Source organism: Rhinoderma darwinii, chromosome 10 (assembly GCF_050947455.1).
Source record: "Rhinoderma darwinii isolate aRhiDar2 chromosome 10, aRhiDar2.hap1, whole genome shotgun sequence".
NCBI classification, from domain to species: Eukaryota; Metazoa; Chordata; class Amphibia; order Anura; family Rhinodermatidae; genus Rhinoderma; species Rhinoderma darwinii.
Genome location: NC_134696.1, coordinates 80,298,843 through 80,320,252, shown reverse-complemented (window position 1 = coordinate 80,320,252; position 21,410 = coordinate 80,298,843).

The window sequence follows — 21,410 nt, the reverse complement described above, 5'->3', positions numbered from 1 at the left end:
GAGCTTTGACCTCATGGTATTTTACGCCCTTTTTTTTGTGTGTTTGTTTGTATGTTTAACCACTATTAATAGAGGTCCCATTGTGTCCTACTATTATTGGCCTGATGAAGACGTTAGTCCAACGTTGAAACGCGTTGATTGCCTATCATTATTAAATCTATTTATTTATCGTTACTGACTGGTCATCATCATTATCTCCCACCTACAGCAGCGCCTCTCTTTAGGTCCGCATACACATAATTGGGGGCGGATTTACACGAACGCGATATACGTCCGTGCCACCCGCGTGTTTTTCACGCGTGTCACACGGACCTATGCAAGTCTATGTGGCAGTGCAGACTGTCTGTGATTTTTGCGCAGCGTGAGCCCGCTGCGTAAAACTCACGACAGGTCCTATGTTTCTGCGTTTTTCGCACATCACGCACCCATTGAAGTCAATGGGTACGTGAAAATCATGCGCACCACACGGAAGCACTTCCATGGGACGCGCATTATTCGCGCAACAGCAGTCAAAAGTATGTTTGGAAACAGAAAAGCATTACGTGCTTTTCTGTTCACAAACATCCAAACGAAGTGTAATAATGATGGCGGCTGCGCAAAAATCACGCAGCCGCACATCCTATCTGATGACACACGGAGCTGTTAAGTGGCTTTTGCGCACGCAAAACGCCACGTGTTTTGCGTGTGCAAAAATGCACACGCTCGTGTAAATCCGCCCTAAGTTTTAGTTCGTTCTAATCTTTCTCATTTATTGCGGTAACCTTTATGGTTTACCGGACTGGACCTGGCTGCAGCTGTTTAATCCTTTTACCAGTATTGTGCCTGTTGATTGCACAAATTTACAAGGTAAGCATCTGCCTCTGCTGCCTTGTTCATGTCAATTTGTTACCAGCATTTATTTTATACTATGTGGTGCCATGCTTTCTTCTTTCTCTCCTACAGCTGTCCTATAAGCTTCGGCTGCCTCCTACCCTCAAAATCCCCAATTCCTTTCATGTTTCCCTCCTGAAGCTTGTGTCCCTAAACCGCTACATTAAAACTCCTACTCCTGCAGTTGCTCCCAGTGGTTCTTCCGATGTGTTCGAGGTAAAGGAGATCCTGGACTTCAAGAGAGTAGGAGGGAGGACTTTATATTTTGTGGATTGGAAGGGGTTTGGTCCAGAGGAAAGGTCCTGGGAGCCAGAAGAGAACCTCAATGCCCCTACCCTTATTAAGAAATTCCTCTCTCGCTCTGGTCCCAAGAAGAGGGGGCGTAAGAGGGGGATACTGTCACGTCAATGGCCTCGGCCCGTCATTCGTACTTACCCCTCAATGGCAACAGCCATGGACTTGTGAGTGCTGGCCCGCATCTCCTCCCTAGGAGATGCCAGCACTCACTTCCGCTCCGCTCTGCAGTGTCCCATAGGGTGCTCGCGCACGCTCGTGCCCGGCCTTAAACGGCCAGCGTGCGCACATGAAAATATGTTTCTAATTAGTCCTAATCACCCTGGAATATAAAAGGGGCCGTGCCCTTTCACTCCTTGCCTGAGTGTTGTTTGTATTCCTCAAATTCTTGCAAATGGTCCCTTAGTCGTATCCTGTTCCCTGTGTTCCCATGCTCTGCTACCTGTATCCTGTATCCCGTATCCCGTGCTGTACTTGTTTCTGTGCCCTCTCTAGTGTTGGAGTCATGTTGTGCCATCTGCTATGCCTGCTGTCTTACACCACGTCTGGTGTCATCTGCCACGTTTTGCATCACCTGCCGTCAAAGTTCCATCTGTGCCTAAGCCGCTGCCACTGTCTGGACTATTACAGGTACCCTTGTGCTTGGACTTGATATTGACTTGGTACACTGTTGTTTGGCCAGCTTCTACCCCGCTATGGTGGTGTGGCCTAGTGGGTCCACATACCCACAGATCGTGACAATTAGATTTTAATTTGATCAAATATTTTTTTGGTTAAATTCAAATAAGTTAAAAAGAAACTAACTGTTTATTAATAAACTTACAGTTTAACTAACTAAATGTTGTTCTGACACCAGACTTTTGTAAACTTGCAGACCGTTTCAGGCCTTTTTTTTTTTTTTGCTTTACAATGAAATTGATGTAGCCTTCTTTAACTTGACTCAATGCATTAAATACACTGTGGCAAGAAATTTGAACTTGACTTTTTCAAAGGCTTTTGTTGTGCCATATCACACTGCAAGAAATTATCAGAGTCAAGTTAAACTTTGCTACATCTGTAGTTGTCAGTAGGCAATTTTCCATGTACACCGGCAGCAGGTACTGGAGTGTCATATAGCTACAGACATACTAGTAAACGCCAGCCTCAGGCCTCATACACATGGCAGCGGCAGAGGAACAAGGAGTATCTGCAGCTGTGTGGCACAATTTTTCAGCTATAAAATTGCCGCCATACAGAGGTAAAGTAGAGCCCTACAGAAGTCTTTGAGCATTGTGTTACAGCTCTGTAGGCACTCGGAGGTTGCACAGATCCATCATACGCTTGTGTGCGTGAGGTCTAATTCTGATTAAAAAAACATAATGACATACTAGAGTCAGCTGTTGTGATATGTAACATTGTGATATATCTCAGATCAGCACTTGCAACATCCAATTCATCAAGAAATGGGATATTTGTACGTCCGCTTTCTATAAGTGGCAGCTTATAAATCTATGATTGAAACATAACAGTTGCATTATCCGTGCTTTACTTTACACTGCTGTTTTGTCAGAAAAGTAAAGGAAAAAAATGTGTCTTCTAAAGAATGCACATAACCAAAAACGTAAATCTAACTTTCTTACAATATTATATTTAGATTTTAATAAGTTTCTTAATAACAATTTTTTTTTTTTTTTGCTGTATAAAGAAAATGTGATTACATATGAAGCTTTTGGTTTGTGAGCATTAACTGAAAAATTTAATAAGGTCTATAAATTTGTTGAGTTTAAAGCATTAGTTGTCGGTGTAAGCTGATATTTAGTTGGTAATTATTTAGAAACAGAATAAAAAAGTATTTTCAACAAAATGCATTAGAATATGCACATAATTCATCTTATGTAAACTGAATATTTTAGATAATTTAAAAACAGGAAAAATAATTATGTCTTGCTCATATTAAAGGGAAACTCTTAAAAGTAGACAAGTTCCCCATGCTGGCCCGTACTCCTCCACTGATGCCTTGCAAATAATGTGGGTGAAACATTATTCACTAGAGCAGTGGTGATCTACTCAAGTGGGGAGCAGTAGATCTCAGTTAGATCAACAGGCATTTCTCTTCCTTCACCACAGAAGCGGAAAAACTGAATTCTCGCAAGTTTTGGTTTAGTGTGCCTCTCATCCCACTTTTCTAGTGAAAAGCTTATTGACAAATCCCATATGGTCAATACCCACAGCTAATAAACACTCCAGCACCGAGCATTGGAGAAGCAACAAAGTCAAGCATACAGGATGCATGGCTATGAAGCAATTGTAATAAGTAACTAGTTGCGGCTGCTATCACTAGTATGGGAACTTGGGACATCTGAAAAAGGAGCATTTTAACATTTGCAACTGCATACTCCATGTGCCAGTCTCCGGTCCCGTAGTGTACAGCCTAATTCAGGCTCCAAAAAAGTAGATCTTAAAATGCAAAAAACGTTTGCCACTTCAGAGAGCCTAAAGCAGTTCGACAGAAGTCGACTGGCCAGTATGTCACCCCTCAAACTTGACCATGACCAGAGCACAACACACAAAAGCAATCAGGAGTCTAGTCAGGTAGACAGGAGTGCAGTGGCAGATAATGAAAGTATCTCTCCAGGCTGTCCCTCACTTAAGGCCTTTTTACATTAATGAGCGCCGAACGACGATAATAAAATGAGGATTGGCTCCACTTATATGGGGCAATGAATGACATTATGGGGACGATTGTTGCCATCATACAGTTTCCATATTGTCGGCACAGCATTCCCTGTTTACAGGGAGAAGTGATGTCGTCAGACGATAAGTGTTTGGCCGCATAAAAGATGTGATCATCCGTCAAACGAACGTCTGCTTCTTTGTTGACTGATCGCTGCCATGTTTACTTGGGTGATGATCGTTTGGATGATTCTCTGCCGGTGTAAAAAAGAGTCTTTAGACTCATTACCCTCAATATACTGTATATGTGACAGTTACATGATAATCTTATTTTTCCTTTACAGGTAGTTTAGTAATCTGTAATTTATAATTATTCTATCCTTGCTGTAATAGAAATCAGCTCTACATGCTCTGACTTCCAGGTGAGCTTGTGTTGGGCTTGTGTTTATATCCAGCAGTAAATCTTAAAAGGCAGAGCTGCAGTGGTGAGGAAGAGAGCAGCAACCTGAACCAATGATGAGTCAGAAGGTAGATTTCAGACTATCTCAGATTCTCTGATGTCACAGATCACAGGTCTGCTTTAAAGGAGCAGAGATAAAAAGCAGTCAATTGTTAATGACAGAAGATGTGCCAACTGATGGACCCCCACCAACCCTTAGTGAAACAGCTGCAACTAGTGCTTTGTTCAAGAAGTTGGAAATGGCATGAAATTATATGATAAATAATCCTTTAAAGTATTAAGTAATAATTTTCACACTTACAGTATCTGAATAACTCTGTATTATGTTCCTGGTTTTACAACGTGATATGCAATCAGCTGTTGCTATTGGAGACTATTCTAGGAATTGGGACCCGAAGAGTCTTATGAACAAAGACCAAATGACCTTGTGGAGATTAACAGAGTTTTCAATTTTTTTTTGCAAATAAAATTAAATCACTGTAAGGAAAAGGCAGCTGGCCAACAGGGCGCAGGTCAGAGTCTATAGTTATATAGGGTACCTGTGGCAGCTCGGACAGTAGCTTGGCAGGAACTAGGCAGCAGGTAGACGTCAGGCGTGGAGAAGCAGGACAGGCATGGTATCCAGCACAGCACGACTACAGCTAAGCACTGCACTAGTTCAGGATACAGGTTACGGGAACAGGAAACACTGGGAGCAGTAAACCCTAGGGGACAATTTGCATAGACAAACTATAGGGAACACAACAACGCTCAGGCATAGAACTAGGGGGCTGGATCCCTCTTAGAGTCCAGGGTACTCACGGGTCAAAGTTCGTCCATGAGGTCAGGTGCGTGCGCTGCCCCATTAAGAGCAGACACGAGCGTGCGCGCGCACCCTACGGGATCCGGCAGAGGTGAGTGGACGTGTGGCTGCGGCTGTCAGGGGTAGGTTGGAGCTGACAGCCTGCAGCCATGGACATTACACATACTTCTTCATACATAAGAGCAGGGACACTGGCGCATGGCAATACTAACGGGCAGGCTTGGAAGTTGGAGACCGTGGCTCAGAATCTACTATGTCTTCCGAGTATAGGTGAAGGCACAGGCAATTTAGGCCTACAGCATGGGATCCGCAATCCCCTGTCCTTATGGTGACACAAGGTGCCAATGGGGGGAAAAGGAGTCTGGTACCTGTACCCCTCTGGTCTGTCTCCTCGTCGGGTGCAGCTTGCTGGGTCCGGCGCTACTCCAATATGTGGCTGGTTGTGGCCTCCGGTCCCTTCACACTTGTCTTTTGCTGGTCTCCACCGCTCTGCCACCTCCTGTCCGACCTCGCTTCTGCTCTCTCAACCGTCTCCACCACAGCCACTCGCTGCTCCCGGCACCTCCACTCTCTCTCTTCGCGCACTTCTTCCTTCACTTCCGGCTCCAGCGTCACTTCCGGTCCTCCTCTCACTCTGCTGGAGACTTCGTTTTTCTCTTGCGCATGCGCAAGCACATCATGACACCCGGCGACCGCCGCAGTCATGACAAACTCAGTGCTCTTCCGCTCGAGAGCCGATCTCCCGAGCTACGGGTGACTGCCTGTGTCCCCGCTATGCACTTAACAAAAATAAACAACAGGGGTGTTAACAACCCTTACGGATAGCATCTTAAATCCCCATGAAGACTCCTCTATAGATGAAACCTCTGTTTAGAGATAGGAGAAAGATTCTGTAAGTTCTATGTTAGCCCTTGTTCACATTTGCGTTGGAGGCTCGTTAGGGGCCTCCACTGAAGATCCGGCCGAGATTACCGGAGACAATAGCGCAGCATGCCGTAAAATCACCCTGACGGAACCAATTGAAGCCGAGGGGTTCCGTCGGCCGCCGGCGGTGTCCGTTGTGCAATAGAACCATTGCTTCCGTTATTCCCTTGTTCTGCTCCTCTGACGGAGCAGAACAACAGAACACATCAACGCAGGTGTGAACTTAGCCTTAATAAATGTAACATTTTCCTGGTTGTACAGTGCCTGCTGAAGGTCATTTTAAGGACCGAAACGTCGTACTAAGCCTCTGGCATTTACAACTTCTAAAAATAAAAGCAAGATTTCTTAAAAAAACTTCAGACTTGTGTGCCGAATACTTATTTTTCATTTTCATGGTTGGGGTAAGGTTATGCTTCCACAGGCAGGATACGGTGCAAGGAAATCTGCAGCAGGAAACTAAAAAAAATGCATGTAAATCAGTTACAGAAATCAACAGCAAATAGTGCGTTTTTGCTGTGCATATTGATGGGGAAACTGCAAACTTTTTTTCAGCGGTTTTACCTGTGAAGCATTGATTATAGGAAACTTTATGTGTACCTGCGGATTTCTTCTGTTTTTTACTGCTATTCCACTGCGGAATAGTTTTACAAACCACAACACAACTCAACTTGAGATTTTTAGTGCAGAATTTATGCTCCCTATTGGGCCAAACACCTCCAGCATCTCCCCACAAAATACAAAGCATTAATTGATTTGTCACAATGCAGAACACTCTATTGGGTATTTATTTATTTTTTATTTTTTGTCTTTGTGTTTTTGTCTTTTTTAATTGGTCTTTATCGTTTCAATTTTGTTCTATGTTTTTTGCTTATTTAAAATGTGTTAGTCTTTAATAGGATCTGACGATTCTAGTGCCTGAGGACCTGATAATTGAGAAATATTAGAAAAAAAATAATCTAATCTCATCCAAGGTTGCAGTCAGGGCCAGACTGCCCATCTGGCAGTTCTGGCAAATGCCAGATGGGCCATTGTCTGAAGTGCGCCACTTTCTTCCTTAATCATGGCAGACTTCTGTAGCTCCTCCCCCTACTCGCTGACCTGTTTCTGCATGGGTTAATTAGTCAGTTACCCAACCCCTGCAGTCTTGGTTGTGCTCCTGCTAGGTATGATATATCAATAAGGAATGGGGCCTATTGGGAGAAAAGTTGGAGCCTCCCAGACTACAGTAGTGTTTATAACAGGAAACAACAGCAATGTGCTTGTCTACACAGAAAAAATACAGGTGCAGAGAGAGGAGGGAGGGATTGCAGGATGAGACTGTATATCAAGGAGTGATGATTTTTTTTACATGGGACTGCATGTTGGAGGGAGCTGAATGCAAAGGAGTGATGTTTTGTACATGGGACTGTATGTTGGAGGGGGATGAAGGGAATGGAGTGTTTTGAACATGGGACTGTATGTTGGAGGGGGATGAAGGGAACGGAGAGATGTTTTGCACATAAGACTATACTAGTCCTTCTCAATGAATTAGAATATCATCAAAAAGTTTATTTATTTCAGTAATTCAATTTAAAAAGTGAAACTCCTATACAAGGGCGTAGCTAGGGGGGGCAGGCGGGGCATGTGCCCCGGGCGCAACTTAGAGGGAGGCGCCAGTGCCATCTCCTCCTGGACTATAATTTTACCTGCGTCTATAGTACACAGGTACAATTAGAAGCAATGAATGGCCGGGTACGTTCTATTATCGCGCTTCCATCGTTGAAAGGCGCTGACTGACAGGGAAAGTCATTCTGCCCAGCCAATCAGCGCCTTTTATAGACGCTTCATTCAACCCCAGGAGACCTGCGCAGAAGAGAGCAGGTCCCCATTGCTGCCGGCCGGCGTGGGAGCGGGATTAAGGTGAGTTTAAATAGTTTGTTATTTTATTGTAATAAAAGTGTGTGGCTTTATCTACAAGGAGGGCTTTATCTATGGGGTGGCTTTATCTACAAGGGGGGCTTTATCTACACGGGCTTTATGGGGCTTTATCTACAGGCGGCTTTATGTACGGGGGGCTCTATCTACAGGGGGGCTATATACTGGGGTGGACTATCTATGGAGCACCATATACAGGGGTGGGCTATATCTACAGGGGGGCTATATACAGGGGTGATATAGTCAATGTATATAATTTTGCATATGGGTACCCATACATAGCATAAACACCCAAAAATTATCCCTAAATGCTACAATAAGACCAAATCAATCATATTATAGATAAATACAAAAAAATCTTTATTGAAGACAAACAACACAGTTAGTCAAGACTCTTTAAAAAAATTTACAACCATAAAAACAATGTACAATCAGTACAAGAAATAGTGTTGAACATAAGGCAGGGCAAACAATGGTGGTACTATGTATGCAATATCAATGTATATAAACCATGTTCCATGCGTTTTACTATATACATATTTTCTATATTTTATTATTTATTTATATTTTTCATTTATTTTTTTCAACATTTGGTCCATCTAATAGATGTGGTTGTAGTATTACAATCTTTTTCACGGCGCAACATGGACTTGAGCTCTGTGCGGCTGCGCACTGCTCACTTCCGGACGCTGTGGACTGCGTGATCGAGGTGCCGCCTCTCCTCGTGGATTTAAGTCCTCCTGTTACACTCAGGTGCGAAACGCGCGTTGGGGTGTTCTGACAGTGCTGTGGCAGTGGAATGGCTCATGGTGGGTTAAGGAATGTGTGCCATGAGGTTTTCATGGTTTATTTATGACTATTACAATTTATGATATTGTGGCTCTACTGAGGGTAGAGGTTGTGTAATGTTGGTATATATATATATATATATATATATATATATATATATATATAGTAAAACGTATGGAACATGGTTTATATACATTGATATTGCATACATAGTACCACCATTGTTTGCCCTGCCTTATGTTCAACACTATTTCTTGTACTGATTGTACATTGTTTTTATGGTTGTAAATTTTTTTAAAGAGTCTTGACTAACTGTGATGTTTGTCTTCAATAAAGATTTTTTTGTATTTTTCTATAATACGATTGATTTGGTCTTATTGTAGCATTTAGGGATAATTTTTTGGTGTTTATATACAGGGGTGGGCTATCTATGGAGCACTATATACAGAGATGGACTATATGTGGAGCACTATATACAGGAGTGGACTATATGTGGAGCACTATATACAGGGGTGGGCTGTATCTACAGGGGGGCTATATACAGGGGTGGGCTATCTGTGGAGCACTATATACAGGGGTCGACTATATGTGCAGCACTATATACAGGGGTGGAATATATGTGAAGCACTATATACAGGGGTGGGCTATATCTACAGGGGGGCTATATACAGGGGTGGGCTATCTGTGGAGCACTATAGTGGGAGCTATTTGTGGGACATTATATACAGGGGTGGGCTATATGGGGCACTATCTACCGGGGGCTCTATGGCGGCACTATCTATAGGGGGCACAGTGTATGTGTGTGTGTGTGTGTGTGTGTGTGTGTGTGTGTGCGTGTGAGACACAGTGTATGGTGCTATTATAATTAGAGGTGCAGTGTATGGCGCTATTATATTTAGGGGCGTAGTGTGTGGTATAATGAGAACTTTATCTTTATTTATAGGTGTAGAAATGTTGGAAAAGTGAGAAGCTGAAGATATCTGAGCGGCATACTGCAGAAATAGGCTGTGATCGGGAGAAGTCATGATAGAGGTCTGCACCGGATGGAGAAAAAGAACTAGAATCTGAGACGTCACCGGTGAGTCACTTAATGTAAATGTTTATTCTGCCTCTAATCAGTACTGTAGTCACTGTATGATCTGCAGCGAGATGATGGTGGTATGATTATGATATGATTTATTTTTTGTGAAACAGTAACTCCCAGCATATCCTTACCATTGTTCGGGCCATGCTGGGAGCTGTAGTTTTACGTCGTACATACCTATACGGCAGGGGTTGCACTAAATTGAGCTGTATTTGTGCTGGTATTGTATTTATGTACTGAGCTTGGTTCTGGTGCTGTATATATGTACTGAGCTTGGTTCTGGTGTTGTGTATAGAACTATATTGCTTGTAAAATGTACAAATGTTTTTATGCTTGAGTTACATAAAGAGAAATGTGGAAAAGAAATGACACATCATTGATTGGTAGAGAAAACAAACACGGCGAGGGGGAAGGAGATGTCGGGAAAGAGGTTGGGGGGGGGCGCCAAACTGAATCTTTGCCCCGGGTGCTACGCCTCTGCTCCTATATAATATAGAGTCATTACACACAGAGTGATCTATTTCCAGCATTTTTTTTCTTTTAATGTTGATGATTATGGTAACAGTTAATGAAAACCCAAAATTTAGTCTCTCAGAAAATTAGAATATTATACAAGCCCAATTTCAAAAATGATTTTTTAATTACTGCATCAATGCGACGTGGCATGGAGGCGATCAGCCTGTGGCACTGCTGAGGTGTTTTCCAGCAGAACTTGGCACCCCGACCAAGTATTGAGGACATATACTGTACATACTTTTCAGTAGGCCAACATTTCGGTATTAAAAATTATTTTTGAAATTGGGCTTATTTAATAATCTAATTTTCTGATAGACCAAATTTTGGGTTTTCATTAACTCTTAGCCAAAATCTTCAACATTAAAATAAAAAAATGCTGGATATAAATCACTCTGTGTGTAATGAATCTATATAATATATGAGTTTCACTTTTTTAATTTAATTACTGAAATAAATGAACTTTTTGATGATATTCTAATTTATTGAGAAGGACTAGTGTGTTGGAGGGGGATGAAGGAAAGGGAGTGATGTTTTCCACATGGGACTGTATATTGGAGGAGGCTGAAGAGAGGGGAGTGATGTTTTTCACATGGGACTGTATGTTGGCGTTAAGCCCGCGGTCGCTAACCGCTGGCATGTCCCACTTACCAGCAGCCGCGACAGCAGGACTGTATCTTCATGTCAGCGTCTGCCTCCTCAGAGATGTCCACATACACGGCTGCAGCGCTCTCCTGTGTCCTGTAGGGTGCGTGCACGCTCACACCCGCCCTTAAAGGGCCAGCACCTGTCTAAAGTTTCCCACTCAACCCATTAACACCCTGGACATTAAAGAGGGCTCTTACTTTCCTCTCCTTGCCTGAGCGTTGTTTGTATTCCTGTGTTCATCGTATCCTGCTTCCCATATCCTGTATTCTGTTGCTGTTTTTTCCTGAGCCTAAGCCTGTTGTTGGACTCGTGTGTGCCTCATATGCCACGTCTGGTGTCATCTGCCATGCCAAGCATCTGTACGTGTCTGCTACTTCGAGTATCTGCCAGATCATCTCCCCAGGTACTCTTATCCGAGATACTGTTATTGACTGTTTGGCCAGGTGCTTCTTTGCCACGGCGCAGCGGCCTACTGGGTCCACATAACCTACACCTGTGAGAGTACACTCAGGTCATGGACCCCGCTGGTCAGCCCAAGACCATGACGGCATTCCAAGCGTTGCAAGCGGACATGCAAGACCTTCAGTCATGGCAGGATCAGCTACTACAGGCAGTGAGCTGCATCGCGCATCGATTGGATACACCTGCTGCAATCACCACGGTACCTCCTTCTGTTGCTCCTCCTGTCAGTGCTGATTCCAGAATCCCTCTGCCACTACCATTTCGCTGCGATGGGGATGCGAAACCTGCAGAGGTTTCATTAACCAATGTTACTTCCACTTCAAGGTGCACGTAAGTCTGTTTCCCTCGGATGAGACCAAAATCGCATTCATCGTCTTTCTCCTCTCTGGCAAGGCCTAGGCATGAGCTAATCCCATATGGGAAGATGGGGGTCAGAAGACCTCCAATTTGCAGTTGTTTCTATAAACTTTCCGCACTGTTTTTGAGGAGCCTGGTCGGTCATCTTCCACAGCTGCATCTCTTCTGACCCTCCTTCAAGGAGAAACCATGGTTGGGGAATATGCTATCCAGTTCTGTACCCTGTCAGCAGAACTTGCCCTGAACAATGAGGCTTTATTTTCTACCTTCTGGCAAGGACTGTCCCCGCAAATAAAGGACAGTCGTGACCTCTCATCCTCTCTGGATACCCTCATTTTGTTGGCAACCCTGATCGACATGAGAATCCAGGATCGGGCTCAGGAGGCCCGCTGAAACAGAAAGCTCCCCAGACTGGCACCCAAGTTCCAGGGACCTCTACTGCTCTCTTCTGTTGTTCCACCTCAGGAACCCATTCAAGAGAGAGACAAATTGTCGGGCGATCGGGCAACACATTAGAGTCTTCAGCAGTATTGATGTTGGTGTCCTTCATGTGAAATAGGACAACACTGACCAGGATGACTTCTGATAGAGTGAGTATGGATTTCTCCACATTCAAACACCTTGCTAAACATAGTTCATTCAACCCAGTACCCCCCACTACATACAAGTAAGCAGGAATGCTGTGGTCCACTCTGCTGGACGAGGCTTATGCGCATGATAAGATGTGTATCAGCAAGAGGAGTGTTTTTATCAAAACCTCCAAAAGGCTACACATGCTGGCTAATCTGATATGTGTTTATGAAGAGACGTGGAAGCTTGAGAACTCGGAAATGAAGAGTGATTGCCCAAATCTTCACTGCCAGTGTTGTGTCAACAATGTGAAGCAGGTTTATGCTTTGCAGACACAACTGGCAGAGAATGCCCAATGTAAAATTGATAGAGATAAGCAAATTTACATGCTGGAATCGCAGGTGATAGATTTGAGAAATCATGGTGATGATATTGATGCACAGCTGACTGGGTCGTATACTGTGATCAATGCGTTTAAGGATAAGGCGGCATCTATGGATGCCATCATTGCCAAGTTAAATGATGAGCTTGCTACTAGGTCACAATTGGTTGCCAGTATGCAAAACATCATAAAAGATTTCTCAAAAATTTTACCAGCCTTGTCCTTTTGAAGGCCTGATTCTGCTTTAAGTTTGCCCTCTACAGGGCAAAAAGGGGGGAGTAGAAAGAGTGATGGATCAGATGTCCCAAATCGTGATCCCATCCAGAAACCTGAAGGTAACATTGTTACGAAAGTGTTACGCAAATGTAAGCGTATGATAATCAGAAGTGCGTCCCTAGCCATGCAGAACTTTAAAAGATCATGCACTGGTGACTGCTCTAAGTCCAGCAGAGCATGTACTGTTAAATGTTTTGCATGTGCCAGCTCAGGCCATATTGCGAAGTACTGCAAGTCCTTGGCTACTAAGCAATGTGGTCCAGTTAAATGTTTTAAATGTGATCAGATGGGACATATTGCTAGAAACTGCAATTGTATGAGCAACCGTGGTAAGCCTAGTAATGAAGCAATAGAAAATGGCCACATTACATCAAATGGTAAATATAGGAAAGGACAAAATGGCTACATGAGTATCTCCTCTACACATTTGCTAAACCATGTGTTCAAAGACCTGAATAACGAACCACAACTGGTTTGGAATTCAGCTGTGAATTTTAGGTAGGCCATAATTTACATGTTCACAGTTAGGTGTTATCTCTTTGATGTCTGTACTGTGTGTTTATGGTCTGTTGTTTGCTCCCAGTTCTTTTGTTGTCATTGTGTTTTCTTTTGTGGCTCCTTCACAGATTCTATTGTGGTATATTCCTGGTTATCAGTAGTTATGTAGTTATACTATATGGGTGTTGCCTGTATTTATAATGCAAAAATAGAAAACTACTCCAGGAAAACAACTGGAGAATCAGCCATTGGATAGTGATGTATTTTTGTCCCAATGTTTTAATTGCTCTCTATTTGGGATGATAACGTTCAAGTTGGTATTATACTGTCAACTCAGGTTGAGCAGTGCGAACAGGTAACATAAGTTCACGGTGTAGTGTTTTATGTTAGTCTGTGCACCTAGATCTGGTGGGTTCAGACAGGTAACACAACTTAATCTGAGGCCTAATGCGAGTGCAATTAAATACAGCGAATAACAGCATGGCTGATTCTTTTGTGTTTAACTGCAGTGGTCCTTTAGGAAAGGTTGACAGGGGGAGGTAACCCTGGCATTACACCCATATCTTGATTTTAAGATAATGGGTTTGGTAAGATGGGGATATAGTTCCACAAACATGAGAATTGTGAAGATCCACAAAATGGTACTTCATCTACAGCTCAGATATCCTAACCTATAAGGGCAGCCATCCATATCTGTCTGTACAGATGGATGTTGAAAGGAAGAGGATACGATCCTCTGCCAAGGTAGTTAGGACCGGGTGCTTAGACACCAGTGTTGAGATACCGAAGGGACATGTGAGATGAAGGTCAACCCAATACCCTCTTCAAGCTTAAGATACATGGGTCAAGGGTATTGGAGTTGGTACCGAGTGCAATATGTTTACCACACTATCTGTGCGACTAATTGCACCTGAAGAGGAATACTCCTCCAAGGAGCATTTGTACCTTTTTGTATTATCACAGGTATCGATGTAGCAGAACAGAAGAACTCCAGTCACCCCTGAGTAGAGGCTCAATATCCGCACTGATGCTCCTTTAAGACTCCATATGATCCTGAGTTCAGTGAGGAAGAGGATATCGTGGAGAAGCTTAAAGAGTCTGAGAATCGAGCCTCCATCCCATTCCCTGAAAAGAGACTCAGAGGTGTCCTGATGGGAGAGCCTGTTTGGGTACAACCCCAAAGCAATTTTCTTCTTCAACCTGCTCATTCACCCTGTGATATGACTAAACTAGGTCAGGCATAAAAGCATGAACTTGGACTAAGGACATAACACCGGTACTGTCCTGCGACCCGTAATCATCAAGTTTATATATATATATATATATATATATATATATATTTATTTGTGTAATGTAATATGAATCAACGTGTCATACAAAAACTTTCAAGGTGTACATGTAGACATTCTAGGTGTAGATGTGTGTCCGCAATATAGGCATAGTCAGTGAGGACGTGCCCGTCCCACAGCGAGTGAGTGTGTACGTGTAGGCGGGAATATATTTACAGCCTGTAGTCACACCATTTACATGTGTACCTTTCACGTGTTTATGGAGGAGTAGTGAGAGATGCTGTTTGAGCATGAATCTCTATATGTACATATACCTATGGTTTGTGGGGGAATATTTTTGTATGTTTGATTATTTTACATTTTGTGTGTATGATTGGGTAGTGTGTAGCAACCCTTAGGGAAAGGTAAGGTACACACACACCCTTGTAGGTATTTGCCATCTCAACCTGAGAACTAGTATGGTGAATACATTGATGGATTGAATGTCAGAGAGGAAATGGAAGGAGATGCTCCACCCCACAGTAGATTCCTGGGTACTAAGACATCATCTCCTCCTCGGGGATGTTAACCTGCCATGATAGAGACATGGATAGCGGCCCACAAAGATTGCTTTGTCTTCAATCAAGATACTGAAAAGATTTGTAAAGATAACGGATTGTGTACAAAGGTTGTCAAAAGGCGGGCTAAGCCATTCCAAGGCTGACCGTGTGAGGACACAAGTAGCCTTACATGGGTCGGCATGCTACAATGGTATCGGCCACTAAAAAGACCTGCTGAGGCCGCTAAAGAGGAAAAGATTCATAAGAATGATCAAGATCCAAGAATGAAGAAGATCAAGGACAGACTTTGAGTTTCTATGGACTTTCAACCTCGTTCTATGGACTTTGAGACTCCGTTCTATGGACTGTGAAGGTTTCGTTTCAACCTCGTTCTATGGACCTTGAGGCTTTGTTCTATGGACTAGGAGATTTCATTTCAACTTCATTCTATGGTCTGTGAGGTTTCTTTTATTTCGACACTAGACTCCAGAGTTGGAGGACTGGCGGGAAGGTGTCCTGAAGGAGATAGCTGATGTCAAGTATCTAGGTCCAATAGTATACTTCATTCCATCTATGACCATTACCAGTAACAAGGTTGAGGGGGTAATACAGAACAAACACTTCCAAAAATTTCATTGTCGTGTTCCCGACAACAGGAGGATTGTAAAGGTAAGTGTTTTATATATTTATATCTGTGTACATGTGAGTGTAGACATATATATTTGTCCCTCCAGAAAGGTGTATATTCATCTCCCTACCAGATAATCAGACACCCTGGGGGATGGAAACCATAAACAGTGAACTAATCCAGGAAGCAGGAAGTTCCAACTGCCCTTCCATCCCCCTACTAGCTAATGGTATTCCATGAGGTAGCCATGAGGCCCAGGCCCCCCCTTTCACGTGCATGAGCTGTGATGTCACACAGATGTGCACGGACAAGGTATAAGAGGGTCAACAGCCTCACACTCTCTCTCTTATTTCCTGCTACCAACGGACTCCACTTCTCTCCTGGTCTGCTCTCTTTTCCTGCCTACCTGAAGACACACCAACTCACCAACTTGGACCACATGGACCGCTAAGTATCCACGTGTAGCAGCAGCTACACGTTATGCTCTCCCCCCTTCTTACTTCAACCTTTTACCTGCATACCTGTTTAACCCTTTCCCACCATTTACCTGCTACACAGCAACCCATTACCCTTGTTAACCCATTGCTGCTGTCTACCCCTTGCAGTCTGAAAACCCTTCCCACTGTTGACCCTTTTACCTGATTATTAACCCTTAGTGTATAGGGAAAGTTATATTAGGAGGGAGTGGGACAGAAATAGTGTCTGTGTATTGTAACGTAACTGTATTCATATGTATGTTTAGGTATGTGGGTGGAGGCATAACATAGGATTGTGATACCGTGTTTATACTGTACTACGTATAGTGTGAGTATACTCAGTATACAATACCGTTCAAAAGTTTGGGGTCACCCAGACAATTTTGTGTTTTCCATGAAAACTCACACTTATATTTATCAAATGAGTTGCAAAATGACTAGAAAGTATAGTCAAGACATTGTCAAGGTTAGAAATAATGATTTTTATTTGAAATAATAATTTTCTCCTTCAAACTTTGCTTTCGTCAAAGAATGCTCCATTTGCAGCAATTACAGCATTGCAGACCTTTGGCATTCTAGCTGTTAATTTGCTGAGGTAATCGGGAAAAATTTCACCCCATGCTTCCAGAAGGCCCTCCCACAAGTTGTATTGGCTTGATGGACACTTCTTGCGTACCATACGGTCAAGCTGCTCCCACAACAGCTCTATGGGGTTGAGATCTGGTGACTGCGCTGGCCACTCCATTACAGATAGAATACCAGCTGCCTGCTTCTTCCCTAAATAGTTCTTGCATAATTTGGAGGTATGCTTTGGGTCATTGTCCTGTTGTAGGATGAAATTGGCTCCAATCAAACGCTGTCCACAGGGTATGGCATGGCGTTGCAAAATGGAGTGATAGCCTTCCTTATTCAAAATCCCTTTTACCTTGTACAAATCTCCCTGTTTACCAGCACCAAAGCAACCCCAGACCATCACATTACCTCCACCATGCTTGACAGATGGCGTCAGGCACTCTTCCAGCATCTTTTCAGTTGTTCTGCATCTCACAAATGTTCTTCTGTGTGATCCAAACACCTCAAACTTCGATACGTCTGTCCATAACACTTTTTTCCAATCTTCCTCTGTCCAATGTCTGTGTGCTTTTGCCCATATTAATCTTTTCCTTTTATTAGCCAGTCTCAGATATGGCTTTTTCTTTGCCACTCTGCCCTGAAGGCCAGCAATCCGGAGTCGCCTCTTCAATGTAGACGTTGACACTGGCGTTTTGCGGGTACTATTTAATGAAGCTGCCAGTTGAGGACCTGTGAGGCATCTATTTCTCAAACTGGAGACTCTAATGTACTTGTCTTGTTGCTCAGTTGTGCAGCGGGCCTCCCACTTCTCTTTCTACTCTGGTTAGAGCCTGTTTGTGCTGTCCTCTGAAGGGAGTAGTACACACCATTGTAGGAAATCTTCAGTTTCTTGGCAATTTCTCGCATGGAATAGCCTTCATTTCTAAGAACAAGAATAGACTGTCGAGTTTCACATGAAAGCTCCCTTTTTCTAGCCATTTTGAGAGTTTAATCGAACCCACAAACGTAATGCTCCAGATTCTCAACTAGCTCAAAGGAAGGTCAGTTTTATAGCTCCTCTAAACAGCAAAACTGTTTACAGCGGTGCTAACATAATTGCACAAGGGTTTTCAAGTGTTTTATAATCATCCATTAGCCTTCTAACACAGTTAGCAAACGAAATATACCATTAGAACACTGGAGTGACGGTTGCTGGAAATGGGCCTCTATACACCTATGTAAATATTGCATCAAAACCCAGACGTTTGCAGCTAGAATAGTCATTTAGCACATTAACAATGTATAGAGTGTATTTCTATTAATTTAATATTATCTTCATTGAAAAAAACGGTGCTTTTCTTTCAAAAATAAGGACATTTCTAAGTGACCCTAAACTTTTGAACGGCAGTGTATATTAACGTGTTATATGTATTGGGGTATACTGATACTATACTGTGATCAGTTACTGTGTTCTGTGGTGTATTTTATATGTAAGTGTGATTATTGTTAGTAATAAATATTACCCTTTATTTACTATACAATTGTATTTACTCAGTCATATACACTTACGTAGCAGCAAAGCAAGTAGATTAACGTCAGCAAAAGGAAAAGGTAGGTAAACTAGGCATAACCCTAGTGACCCTGATTATAAAGGGGTTAGTAATGGTGGGTGACACAAATAGGTGAAACCCACCATTTTACCAGCCCTTTTACACATGTGTGTGTGTAGCGCATATATATTATATTATATATATATATATATATATATATATATATATATATATATATATACAGTGAAGGAAATAAGTATTTGATCCCTTGCTTATTTTGTAAGTTTGCCCACTGTCAAAGTCATGAACAGTCTGGAATTTTTAGGCTAGGTTAATTTTACCAGTGAGAGATAGATTATATTTAAAAAAAAAACTGAAAATCACATAGTCAAAATTATATATATTTATTTGCATTGTGCACAGAGAAATAAGTATTTGATCCTGTACCAACCATTAAGAGTTCAGCCTCCTCCAGACCAGTTACACGCTCCAAATTAACTTGGTGCCTGCATTAAAGACAGCTGTCTTAAATGGTCATCTGTATAAAAGACTCCTGTCCACAGACTCAATTAATCAGTCTGACTCTAACCTCTACAACATGGGCAAGACCAAAGAGCTTTCTAAGGATGTCAGGGACAAGATCATAGACCTGCACAAGGCTGGAATGGGCTACAAAACCATAAGTAAGACGCTGGGTGAGAAGGAGACAACTGTTGGTGCAATAGTAAGAAAATGGAAGACATACAAAATGACTGTCAATCAACATCGATCTGGGGCTCCATGCAAAATCTCACCTCGCGTGGTATCCTTGATCCTGAGGAAGTTGAGAGCTCAGCCGAAAACTACACGGGGGGAACGTGTTAATGATCTCAAGGCAGCTGGGACCACAGTCACCAAGAAAACCATTGGTAACACATTACGCCGTAATGGATTAAAATCCTGCAGTGTCCGCAATGTCCCCCTGCTCAAGAAGGCACATGTACAGGCCCGTCTGAAGTTTGCAAATGAACATCTGGATGATTCTGAGAGTGATTGGGAGAAGGTGCTGTGGTTAGATGAGACTAAAATTGAGCTCTTTGGCATTAACTCAACTCGCCGTGTTTGGAGGAAGAGAAATGCTGCCTATGACCCAAAGAACACCGTCCCCACTGTCAAGCATGGAGGTGGAAACATTATGTTTTGGGGGTGTTTCTCTGCTAAGGGCACAGGACTACTTCACCGCATCAATGGGAGTATGGATGGAGCCATGTACCGTCAAATCCTGAGTGACAACCTCCTTCCCTCCACCAGGACATTAAAAATGGCTCGTGGCTTGGTCTTCCAGCACGACAATGACCCGAAACATACAGCCAAGGAAACAAAGGAGTGGCTCAAAAAGAAGCACATTAAGGTCATGGAGTGGCCTAGCCAGTCTCCAGACGTTAATCCCATCGAAAACTTATGGAGGGAGCTGAAGAGCCGAGTTGCCAAGCGACAGCCTCGAAATCTTAATGATTTACAGATGATCTGCAAAGAGGAGTGGGCCAAAATTCCATCTAACATGTGTGCAAACCTCATCATCAACTCCAAAAAATGTCTGACTGCTGTGCTTGCCAACAAGGGTTTTGCCACCAAGTATTAAGTCTTGTTTGCCAAAGGGATCAAATACTTATTTCTCTGTGCACAATGCAAATAAATATATATAATTTTGACTATGTAATTTATTTTTTATTTTTTATATAAGCTGTCTCTCACTGGTAAAATTAACCTAGCCTAAAAATTCTAGACTGTTCATGTCTTTGACAGTGGGCAAACTTACAAAATCAGCAAGGGATCAAATACTTATTTCCTTTACTGTATATATATATATATATATATATATATATATATATATATATATATATATATATATATATATATATATATATATAGCCCTTTTACATTTATCGTGGTCTTAACCAAATCACGATCAACAACAAGTATCCCTTGCCGCTGATCTCAGAACTCTTTGATCGCATTCATGGAGCCAAGATTTTTACCAAGCTGGACTTACGCGGGGCTTACAACCTGATCCGGATCCGTCAAGGCGACGAATGGAAGACCGCATTCAACACTCAAGACGGACACTAAGAGTACTTGCTGATGCCCTTTGGTTTATGTAATGCTCCAGTGGTATTTCAGGAGCTTGTGAATGACATCTTCCGGGATCTCCTCTTTGACTGCGTGGTGATATATTTGGATGATAACCTGATCTACTCACCAGATCTGACGACCCATCGGAAGCATGTTCGTCCGGTCCTGTTGCATATTTGAAAGTGCATATTTGAGAAGAATTATCTGCCTTTCCTGGGCTACAATGTCTCCAATCGTGGACTCAAGATGGATTCAGAGTAGGTAAAGTCCGTCTTGGAGTGGCCACGTCCTCAGGGCCTTTGGGTTATACAGCGATTTCTAGGATTCGCAAATTTCTACCGGCAGTTTATTCCAAACTTCTCATCACTAACTGCTCCTATCTCTGCTCTTACTGAGAAGGGAGTGAACGCTAAAGTGTGGTCCCCGGAGGTGGAGTCAGTGGTTTTCAGCCACAAGAGTGCCTTCACTTCAGCCTCAATTCTTCACAATCCTGAGGAATCTCAACAGTTTTCTTTAGAAGTTGACACTTCTTCTGTTGGTGCAGGTGAAATTCTGTTTCAGAAAAACCCCAAGGGTAAGGCAGTGGTGTGTGGCTGCTACTCAAAACTATTCTCTCCTGCAGAGTGCAATTACTCCATTGGGGATCGAGAGTTACTGCCTATCAAGTTGGCCTTGATGGAATGGAGATATTTGCTGGAGGGCGCCAGACATCCTATCATCATCTACACGGACCACAATAATCTTACCTACCTCCAGTCTGCTCAACGTC